The 12,191-nt window shown below is 47.6% G+C and overlaps 1 pseudogene; it reads right to left on the reverse strand.

The window, feature by feature from the left end:
- LOC141257883 (uncharacterized) overlaps positions 1-12,191 on the reverse strand; it is a 71,106-nt pseudogene that overhangs the window by 26,584 nt on the left and 32,331 nt on the right.

Genomic DNA, 12,191 nt, shown 5'->3' on the forward strand with positions numbered 1-12,191 from the left:
ATATTTGGGTATTTTGCTTGTCTTTGGTTTTTCTCTGTCTAGAGGCCTTATGTGAACATGCATTTACATTTTGCATGCACATCAATTTACGTTTCAGTTCAGACTCCCAGGTTTCTTCTGCCTCTTCCTGTGTCTTCTGCTCCGTGGCAACATATCGCGATGGATTTCATCACGGATCTTCCCGTATCGGCCGGTTGTACTGTCATTTGAGTGGTTGTTGACTGCTTCTCCAAGATGGCTCACTTCATTCCCCTGCCAAGTCTTCATACTTCACATCTTCCATCTTCACGGCCTACCTCTCCATATTATTTCGGATAGAGGAGTTCAGTTTATTTCACACTTCTGCAGAGTCACATGTAAGCTGCTGAATGTTGCTTTGCACTTCTCTTCGGCCTATCATCATCAGTCCAATGGTCAGGTTGAGCGTATCAAATAGATCCTCACTAGTTTTCTTCAGCATTTCGTCAACGCTCACCATAGCGACTGGGTGGAGCTCCTACCTACATTAACCATGTGAGTGAATCCTCAGCCAAATCTCCATTCTTTGTGGTGTACGGTCAGCATCCCAATATTCAGTTTCCTATTTCTACTTCGGTTGACAATCCTGCTGCGGAGTCTCTCGTCAGAGAGTTTTCGGTGATTTGGGAGGACACTAGAACGGCACTACTGCAATCCTCTGAGCGGATGAAGAAACATGCTGATAAGAGACGCCGACCCCCTTACCGCCGCGGCCTTGGTCCGGCGTCCAGCTCCTCTTCCTACTGCTCTGGCTGCGAGTGCCCGGGGTGCTCGCACTGCATGCAGATCCCCGGCCTCTGTGCTTAGGGCGCCGTCCTAATATGTCCCTGGCCAATGGTCAGATGAAAGATGATATTTAAGGCACTTCCTCCAAAATGGAGGTGCTTGTGGACCGTTGAAGTTTGTCTGTATTAAACTGCCTCTCCAGTCCTCAGGTCCCCGTGCTGCCCGCCAGCCGGTCTGTCTATCTGCCGTGTCCGCTAGCTTGTCTGTCTACCAGCCGTGCCCGCCAGCCTGACTAGCAGCCAAGCCCGCCAGCCTGACTACCAGCCGTTAGCGCCTGTCAGTCTTCCAGCGCTGCCAGTCCACCCACCGTGCCTGTCAGCTTTGGCTTCAGTTGCGTGGGAGCCACCTGCTCTCGCACGAGGTCGGTCCCAGAGCGGCACCTGGTTCATCTTCCCGGTCCCTCCTTTGTTCACAGAGTCGACTAAGCCGCCGTGTAGCCAGGGTCGGTCCGGGTTGGCACTTAGTTACGCCCCTCTTGTCCCTCCTTGTACTACGGCACAGTGGTTCCACCATCCGGATCCGTAACATAAGTATCAAAAGCACAAGTTTTTTCATCTAAATCGGTGAGCTGCCTCCATTAAGATGGCTGCCGTACAGGTCCTTTGGGGAGATAAGCATCATCGAGGTTGGAAGCTTCAGTGATGTTAGCCTGGGAAAGCATGCTCCAGCACGTATAGTGCTGAGAGAGTTAGTAGGGCATGTCAGGGAGGGGTTTTACAAGCAGTCATAGAGATGGGTGGGAGTGGCTGCTCACATATTCCACACCCCGGGGGCATACTTTGGCAGATAAAATGGAGACCAAGTGTTTCATTCAATGTCTGTGACTGGAGGTGTGGAGACCTCCAGAGTGTTTGCTAAAGACACTGACCCGAGTCAGCGAACCCGCCATAGCGTATGGACTGTTTATTTTCTGTTTTCACGCTGTGCTGGAAAAAGGCTGTCGTTTTGTTGGCTTATGCTGAGCAGTTTATGAAATTCTAATAAACCAGACTGGCCATTTTAATGAAACAGTTTTCCTGTGCCTTCCTTAACCGCAGATGAGTGAGTAAAACTCCACAATATATATTATATATACACACACATAAATACAACACACAGAAAGGGGTGTACTTAATTTTTCAAAAATTGCTTCTGCACTTTGTCTTAGATTTTGGTAAATACATAACACTGTAATTTGTCATGTGCTAATGCTCATCTGAGGTGTAATTTACAGAACTGTCATGTAGCTGTAAGGTGAAGATTCACCAGAAGACACCGGTGACCCCATTATTACATACCTGCGGTATCATCTCCTGGAGTCTCCTCCTTCACATCCCTCATACACGGCTGATCGTCCATCATCTGCTTTTCTTCATCCTCCACTTTAATATCAGTCAGATGTCCACCCTGATGTCACATATATAACAGCTCAGTACAATACAACAGACACATTATCAGAAGCCCCCAAATCTCTGAGCGTGCCCCCATATAGATGTGGTGGAGGCGCAGCTTCATCTACCTGGTGACTCTCCGGACAGTCCTGGGAATACGGAGGAGCCGGACATCTCTCCGGGGGATTTCTTACACAGAGTCCATCTGTAGGAAACAGCCGGACAAGAGATTGTTACATGGGGTGATGGGAGTAGCATCTAGATGACCTTCTAACAGACATGAAAGTCCCCTCCTTACACTGCTGGTCGGCCATGAAATCAGTCTCCTTTTCTCCATCTATGACCTCACATAGAAGCTGAAGCCTGAGCTGCCGGTAATGCTCATTTTTTAGGTGTAGGGGTTTATATGCTCATATAGTAATACTGGGACTATGACTTTGTAGCTCCATTTTTTGATGAATGAGGAGGATGAACAGGAGAGCCACCTGACTAGAGATCCACTGATCCAGGCTTCATGTCCCAGAAGAAGACAGAACTAGTGGTCCAGTCATAGAGAGAGATACAAGTTATTCTGCTTTTAAAGTTTACAAGTCTGTGCGCGATGAACAGATCGAGGCGGCGCTGATCAGATAAGTGCACATTCTGCCATGTATAGAGACGGGCGACCCCGAGCCTGACACACTGCAGATGTAGGACCTGAACAAGACCCAAAACCGGGATCTTCTACATCACCGGGCATTGTACCCCTGTGTGTATGCCCTGTACATGGCGAGACAGAGGGTCCGACAAGACTCCAGTGCAGCCTGTGCCCACAGTAATGATGTATAATACACAAGTCTCCGCTTACCTGGTGATGTACGAAAATGGTGCTCCTCCACCACAACGTCCGAGTACAGATCCCGGTGCTCCTCCACCACAAAGTCCGAGTACAGATCCCGGTGCTCCTCCACCACAACGTCCGAGTACAGATCCCGGTGCTCCTCCACCGCAACATTCGAGTACAGATCTCGGTGCTCCTCCACCTCAACGTCCGAGTACAGATCCCGGTGCACCTCCACGACAACGTCCGAGTACAGATCCCAGTGTCCTTCTACATAATCCCACTCCTCCATGGAGAAATAGAGAGCGACGTCCTGACACCGGAGAGTAACCTGACAACCAACGAGAGCGACATCAGCCAGAATCCTCCAGTGTATAATACAGTGGTGGCCAAAATTATTGGCACCCCTGCAATTCTGTCAAATACTCAGTTTCTTCCTGAAAATGATTGCAATCACAAATTCTTTGGTATTATTCTCTTCATTTCATTTGTCTTCAATGAAAAAACACAAAAAGAATTGTCCTAAAGCCAAATTGGATATAATTCCACACCAAACCTAAAAAAGAGGGTGGACAAAAGTATTGGCACTGTTTGAAAAATCCTGTGATGCTTCTGTAATTGGTGTAATTAACAGCACCTGTAACTTACCTGTGGCACCTAACAGGTGTTGGCAATAACTAAATCACACTTGCAGCCAGTTAACATAGATTAAAGTTGACTCAACCTCTGTCCTGTGTCCTTGTGTGTACCACATTGAGCATGGAGAAAAGAAAGAAGACCAAAGAACTGTCTGCGGACTTGAGAAACCAAATTGTGAGGAAGCATGAGCAATCTCAAGGCTACAAGTCCATCTCCAAAGACCTGAATGTTCCTGTGTCTTCCGTGCGCAGTGTCATCAAGAAGTTTAAAGCCCATGGCACTGTGGCTAACCTCCCTAGATGTGGACGGAAAAGAAAAATTGACGAGAGATTTCAGCGCAAGATTGTGCGGATGGTGGATAAAGAACCTCGACTAACATCCAAACAAGTTCAAGCTGCCCTGCAGTCCGAGGGTACAACAGTGTCAACCCGTACTATCCGTCGACGTCTGAATGAAAAGGGACTGTATGGTAGGATACCCAGGAAGACCCCACTTCTTACCCCGAGACATAAAAAAGCCAGGCTGGAGTTTGCCAAAACTTACCTGAGAAAGCCTAAAACGTTTTGGAAGAATGTTCTCTGGTCAGATAAGACAAAAGTAGAGCTTTTTGGGAAAAAGCATCAACATAGAGTGTACAGGAAAAAAAAAGAGGCATTCAAAGAAAAGAACACGGTCCCTACAGTCAAACATGGCGGAGGTTGCCTGATGTTTTGGGGTTGCTTTGCTGCCTCTGGCACTGGACTACTTGACCGTGTGCATGGCATTATGAAGTCTGAAGACTACCAACAAATTTTGCAGCATAATGTAGGGCCCAGTGTGAGAAAGCTGGGTCTCCCTCAGAGGTCATGGGTCTTCCAGCAGGACAATGACCCAAAACACACTTCCAAAAGCACCATAAAATGGTTTGAGAGAAAGCACTGGAGACTTCTAAGGTGGCCAGCAATGAGTCCAGACCTGAATCCCATAGAACACCTGTGGAGAGATCTCAAAATGGCAGTTTGGAGAAGGCACCCTTCAAATATCAGGGACCTGGAGCAGTTTGCCAAAGAAGAATGGTCTACAATTCCAGCAGAGCATTGTAAGAAACTCATTGATGGTTACCGGAAGCGGTTGTTCGCAGTTATTTTGGCTAAAGGTTGTGCAACCAAGCATTAGGCTGAGGGTGCCAATACTTTTGTCTGGCCCATTTCTGGAGTTTTGTGTGAAATGATCAATGATTTGATTTTTGCTTCATTCTCTATTGTGTTTTTTCCTTGCAAGCAAATTAAATGAAGACAATAAGACCAAAGAATTTGTGATTGCAATCATTTTCAGGAAGAAACTAAGTATTATCTGACAGAATTGCAGGGGTGCCAATACTTTTGGCCACCACTGTATATAATCTCCCAGCAGTCTCCTCTCTTCACCCAGAATCCTCCAGTGTATACTGTACATTCTCCCAGCAGTCTCCTCTCATCACCCAGAATCCTCCAGTGTATACTGTATAATCTCCCAGCAGTCTCCTCTCCGCTCATCACCCAGAATCCAGTGTATAATCTCCCAGCAGTCTCCTCTCCGCTCATCACCCAGAATCCTCCAGTGCATACTGTATAATCTCCCAGCAGTCTCCTCTCCTCTCATCACCCAGAATCCTCCAGTGTATACTATATAATCTCCCAGCAGTCTCTTCTCATCACCCAGAATCCTCCAGTGTATACTGTATAATCTCCCAGCAGTCTCCTCTCCGCTCATCACCCAGAATCCTCCAGTGCATACTGTATAATCTCCCAGCAGTCTCCTCTCATCACCCAGAATCCTCCAGTGTATATTATATAATCTCCCAGCAGTCTCTTCTCATCACCCAGAATCCTCCAGTGTATACTATATAATCTCCCAGCAGTCTCTTCTCATCACCCAGAATCCTCCAGTGTATACTGTATAATCTCCCAGCAGTCTCCTCTCCGCTCATCACCCAGAATCCTCCAGTGTATACTGTATAATCTCCCAGCAGTCTCCACTCCGCTCATCACCCAGAATCCTCCAGTATATACTGTATAACCACCCAGCAGTCTCCTCTCATCACCCAGAATCCTCCAGTGTATACTGTATAATCTCTCAGCAGTCTCCTCTCCTCTCATCACCCAGAATCCTCCAGTGTATACTGTATAATCTCCCAGCAGTCTCCTCTCATCACCCAGAACCCTCCAGTGTATACTGTATAATCTCCCAGCAGTCTCCGTTCATCACCCAGAATCCTCCAGTGTATACTGTATAATCTCCCAGCAGTCTCCTCTCCGGTCATCACCCAGAATCCTCCAGTGTATACTGTATAATCTCCCAGCAGTCTCCTCTCCTCTCATCACTCAGAATCCTCCAGTGTATACTGTATAATCTCCCAGCAGTCTCCTCTCCTCTCATCACCCAGAACCCTCCAGTGTATACTATATAATCTCCCAGCAGTCTCCGTTCATCACCCAGAATCCTCCAGTGTATACTGTATAATCTCCCAGCAGTTTCCTCTCCGGTCATCACCCAGAATCCTCCAGTGTATACTGTATAACCTCCCAGCAGTCTCCTCTCCTCTCATCACTCAGAATCCTCCAGTGTATACTGTAAAATCTCCCAGCAGTCTCCTCTCATCACCCAGAATCCTCCAGTATATACTGTATAACCACCCAGCAGTCTCCTCTCATCACCCAGAATCCTCCAGTGTATACTGTATAATCTCCCAGCAGTCTCCACTCCGCTCATCACCCAGAATCCTCCAGTATATACTGTATAATCTCCCAGCAGTCTCCTCTCATCACCCAGAATCCTCCAATGTATACTGTATAATCTCCCAGCAGTCTCCTCTCATCACCCAGAATCCTCCAGTGTATACTGTATAATCTCCCAGCAGTCTCCTCTCCTCTCATCACCCAGAATCCTCCAGTGTATACTGTATAATCTCCCAGCAGTCTCCTCTCCTCATCCAGAATCCTCCAGTGTACACTGTATAATCTCCCAGCAGTCTCCTCTCCTCTCATCACCCAGAATCCTCCAGTGTATACTGTATAATCTCCCAGCAGTCTCCTCTCCTCTCATCATCCAGAATCCTCCAGTGTATACTGTATAATCTCCCAGAAGTCTCCTCTCCTCTCATCACCCAGAATCCTCCAGTGTATACTGTATAATCTCCCAGCAGTCTCCTCTCCTCTCATCACTCAGAATCCTCCAGTGTATACTGTATAATCTCCCAGCAGTCTCCTCTCATCACCCAGAATCCTCCGGTGTATACTGTATAATCTCCCAGCAGTCTCCTCTCCTCTCATCACCCAGAATCCTCCAGTGTATACTGTATAATCTCCCAGCACTCTCCTCTCCGCTCATCACCCAGAATCCAGTGTATAATCTCCCAGCAGTCTCCTCTCATCACCCAGAATCCTCCAGTGTATACTGTATAATCTCCAAGCAGTCTCCTCTCCGCTCATCACCCAGAATCCTCCAGTGCATACTGCATAATCTCCCAGCAGTCTCCTCTCATCACCCAGAATCCTCCAGTGTATACTGTATAATCTCCCAGCAGTCTCCTCTCATCACCCAGAATCCTCCAGTGCATACTGTATAATCTCCCAGCAGTCTCCTCTCCTCTCATCATCCAGAATCCTCCAGTGTATACTGTATAATCTCCCAGCAGTCTCCTTTCCGCTCATCACTCAGATTCCTCCAGTGTATACTGTATAATCTCCCAGCAGTCTCCTCTCCGCTCATCACTCAGATTCCTCCAGTGTATACTGTATAATCTCCCAGCAGTCTCCTCTCCGCTCATCACCCAGAATCCTCCAGTGTATACTGTATAATCTCCCAGCAGTCTCCTCTCCTCTCATCACTCAGAATCCTCCAGTGTATACTGTATAATCTCCCAGCAGTCTCCACTCCGCTCATCACCCAGAATCCTCCAGTGTATACTGTATAATCTCCCAGCAGTGTCCTCTCCTCTCACTCAGAATCCTCCAGTGTATACTGTATAATCTCCCAGCAGTCTCCTCTCCTCTCATCACTCAGAATCCTCCAGTGTATACTGTATAATCTCCCAGCAGTCTCCACTCCGCTCATCACCCAGAATCCTCCAGTATATACTGTATAATCACCCAGCAGTCTCCTCTCATCACCCAGAATTCTCCAGTGTATACTGTATAATCTCCCAGCAGTCTCCTCTCATCACCCAGAATCCTCCAGTGTATACTGTATAATCTCCCAGCAGTCTCCTCTCCTCTCATCACCCAGAATCCTCCAGTGTATACTGTATAATCTCCCAGCAGTCTCCTCTCCGGTCATCACCCAGAATCCTCCAGTGTATACTGTATAATCTCCCAGCTGTCTCCTCTCATCATCCAGAATCCTCCAGTGTATACTGTATAATCTCCCAGCAGTCTCCTCTCATCACCCAGAATCCTCCAGTGTATACTGTATAATCTCCCAGCAGTCTCCTCTCATCATCCAGAATCCTCCAGTGTATACTGTATAATCTCCCAGCAGCCTCCACTCCGCTCATCACCCAGAATCCTCCAGTATATACTGTATAATCACCCAGCAGCCTCCGCTCATCACCCAGAATCCTCCAGTGTATACTGTATAATCTCCCAGCAGTCTCCTCTCATCACCCAGAATCCTCCAGTATATACTGTATAACCACCCAGCAGTCTCCTCTCATCACCCAGAATCCTCCAGTGTATACTGTATAATCTCCCAGCAGTCTCCACTCCGCTCATCACCCAGAATCCTCCAGTATATACTGTATAATCTCCCAGCAGTCTCCTCTCATCACCCAGAATCCTCCAATGTATACTGTATAATCTCCCAGCAGTCTCCTCTCATCACCCAGAATCCTCCAGTGTATACTGTATAATCTCCCAGCAGTCTCCTCTCCTCATCCAGAATCCTCCAGTGTACACTGTATAATCTCCCAGCAGTCTCCTCTCCTCTCATCACCCAGAATCCTCCAGTGTATACTGTATAATCTCCCAGCAGTCTCCTCTCCTCTCCTCTCATCATCCAGAATCCTCCAGTGTATACTGTAAAATCTTCCAGCAGTCTCCTCTCCTCTCATCACCCAGAATCCTCCAGTGTATACTGTATAATCTCCCAGCAGTCTCCTCTCCTCTCATCATCCAGAATCCTCCAGTGTATACTGTAAAATCTCCCAGTAGTCTCCTCTCCTCTCATCACTCAGAATCCTCCAGTGTATACTGTATAATCTCACAGTAGTCTCCTCTCATCACCCAGAATCCTCCAGTGTATACTGTATAATCTCCCAGCAGTCTCCTCTCATCACCCAGAATCCTCCGGTGTATACTGTATAATCTCCCAGCAGTCTCCTCTCCTCTCATCACCCAGAATCCTCCAGTGTATACTGTATAATCTCCCAGCAGTCTCCTCTCCGCTCATCACTCAGATTCCTCCAGTGTATACTGTATAATCTCCCAGCACTCTCCTCTCCGCTCATCACCCAGAATCCAGTGTATAATCTCCCAGCAGTCTCCTCTCATCACCCAGAATCCTCCAGTGTATACTGTATAATCTCCAAGCAGTCTCCTCTCCGCTCATCACCCAGAATCCTCCAGTGCATACTGTACAATCTCCCAGCAGTCTCCTCTCATCACCCAGAATCCTCCAGTGTATACTGTATAATCTCCCAGCAGTCTCCTCTCCGCTCATCACCCAGAATCCTCCAGTGCATACTGTATAATCTCCCAGCAGTCTCCTCTCATCACCCAGAATCCTCCAGTGTATACTGTATAATCACCCAGCAGTCTCCTCTCATCACTCAGAATCCTCCAGTGTATACTGTATAATCTCCCAGCAGTCTCCTCTCATCACCCAGAATCCTCCAATGTATACTGTATAATCTCCCAGCAGTCTCCTCTCATCACCCAGAATCCTCCGGTGTATACTGTATAATCTCCCAGCAGTCTCCTCTCCGCTCATCACTCAGATTCCTCCAGTGTATACTGTATAATCTCCCAGCAGTCTCCTCTCCGCTCATCACCGAGAATCCAGTGTATAATCTCCCAGCAGTCTCCTCTCCTCTCATCACCCAGAATCCTCCAGTGTATACTGTATAATCTCCCAGCAGTCTCCTCTCCGCTCATCACCCAGAATCCAGTGTATAATCTCCCAGCAGTCTCCTCTCATCACCCAGAATCCTCCAGTGTATACTGTATAATCTCCAAGCAGTCTCCTCTCCGCTCATCACCCAGAATCCTCCAGTGCATACTGTATAATCTCCCAGCAGTCTCCTCTCATCACCCAGAATCCTCCAGTGTATACTGTATAATCTCCCAGCAGTCTCCTCTCCGCTCATCACCCAGAATCCTCCAGTGTATACTGTATAATCTCCCAGAGGTCTCCTCTCATCACCCAGAATCCTCCAGTATATACTGTATAACCACCCAACAGTCTCCTCTCATCACCCAGAATCCTCCAGTGTATACTGTATAATCTCCCAGCAGTCTCCACTCCGCTCATCACCCAGAATCCTCCAGTATATACTGTATAATCTCCCAGTAGTCTCCTCTCATCACCCAGAATCCTCCAATGTATACTGTATAATCTCCCAGCAGTCTCCTCTCATCACCCAGAATCCTCCAGTGTATACTGTATAATCTCCCAGCAGTCTCCTCTCCTCTCATCATCCAGAATCCTCCAGTGTATACTGTATAATCTCCCAGTAGTCTCCTCTCATCACCCAGAATCCTCCAGTGTATACTGTATAATCTCCCAGCAGTCTCCTCTCCTCTCATCACTCAGAATCCTCCAGTGTATACTGTATAATCTCCCAGCAGTCTCCTCTCATCACCCAGAATCCTCCAGTGTATACTGTATAATCTCCCAGCAGTCTCCTCTCCGCTCATCACCCAGAATCCAGTGTATAATCTCCCAGCAGTCTCCTCTCATCACCCAGAATCCTCCAGTGTATACTGTATAATCTCCAAGCAGTCTCCTCTCCGCTCATCACCCAGAATCCTCCAGTGCATACTGTATAATCTCCCAGCAGTCTCCTCTCATCACCCAGAATCCTCCAGTGTATATTGTATAATCTCCCAGCAGTCTCCTCTCCTCTCATCACCCAAAATCCTCCAGTGTATACTGTATAATCTCCCAGCAGTCTCCTCTCCGCTCATCACTCAGATTCCTCCAGTGTATACTGTATAATCTCCCAGCTGTCTCCTCTCATCACCCAGAATCCTCCAGTGTATACTGTATAATCTCCCAGCTGTCTCCTCTCTTCATCCAGAATCCTCCAGTGTATACTGTATAATCTCCCAGCAGTCTCCTCTCATCATCCAGAATCCTCCAGTGTATACTGTATAATCTCCCAGCAGTCTCCACTCCGCTCATCACCCAGAATCCTCCAGTATATACTATATAATCACCCAGCAGTCTCCTCTCATCACCCAGAATCCTCCAGTGTATACTGTATAATCTCCCAGCAGTCTCCTCTCCTCTCACCCAGAATCCTCCAGTGTACAATCTCCTAGCAGTCTCCTCTCATCACCCAGAATCCTCCAGTGTATACTGCATAATCTCCCAGCAGTCTCCTCTTCTCTCATCACCCAGAATCCTCCAGTGTATACTGTATAATCTCCCAGCAGTCTCCTCTCATCACCCAGAATCCTCCAGTGTATACTGTATAATCTCCCAGCAGTCTCCTCTCATCACCCAGAATCCTCCGGTGTATACTGTATAATCTCCCAGCAGTCTCCTCTCATCACCCAGAATCCTCCAATGTATACTGTATAATCACCCAGCAGTCTCCTCTCATCACTCAGAATCCTCCAGTGTACACTGTATAATCTCCCAGCAGTCTCCTCTCATCACCCAGAATCCTCCAATGTATACTGTATAATCTCCCAGCAGTCTCCTCTCATCACCCAGAATCCTCCGGTGTATACTGTATAATCTCCCAGCAGTCTCCTCTCCTCTCATCACCCAGAATCCTCCAGTGTATACTGTATAATCTCCCAGCAGTCTCCTCTCCGCTCATCACTCAGATTCCTCCAGTGTATACTGTATAATCTCCCAGCACTCTCCTCTCCGCTCATCACCCAGAATCCAGTGTATAATCTCCCAGCAGTCTCCTCTCATCACCCAGAATCCTCCAGTGTATACTGTATAATCTCCAAGCAGTCTCCTCTCCGCTCATCACCCAGAATCCTCCAGTGCATACTGTATAATCTCCCAGCAGTCTCCTCTTCTCTCATCACCCAGAATCCTCCAGTGTATACTGTATAATCTCCCAGCAGTCTCCTCTCATCACCCAGAATCCTCCAGTGTATACTGTATAATCTCCCAGAAGTCTCCTCTCCTCTCATCATCCAGAATCCTCCAGTGTATACTGTATAATCTCCCAGCAGTCTCCTCTCATCACCCAGAATCCTCCAGTGTATACTGTATAATCTCCCAGCAGTCTCCTCTCCTCTCATCACCCAGAATCCTCCAGTGTATACTGTATAATCTCCCAGCAGTCTCCTCTCCGGTCATCACCCAGAATCCTCCAGTGTATACTGTATAATCTCCCAGCTGTCTCCTCTCATCAT

This window comes from Phyllobates terribilis, unplaced genomic scaffold (assembly GCF_046119375.1).
Source record: "Phyllobates terribilis strain yellow unplaced genomic scaffold, ASM4611937v1 Scaffold_3__8_contigs__length_932513732, whole genome shotgun sequence".
NCBI lineage: Eukaryota > Metazoa > Chordata > Amphibia > Anura > Dendrobatidae > Phyllobates > Phyllobates terribilis.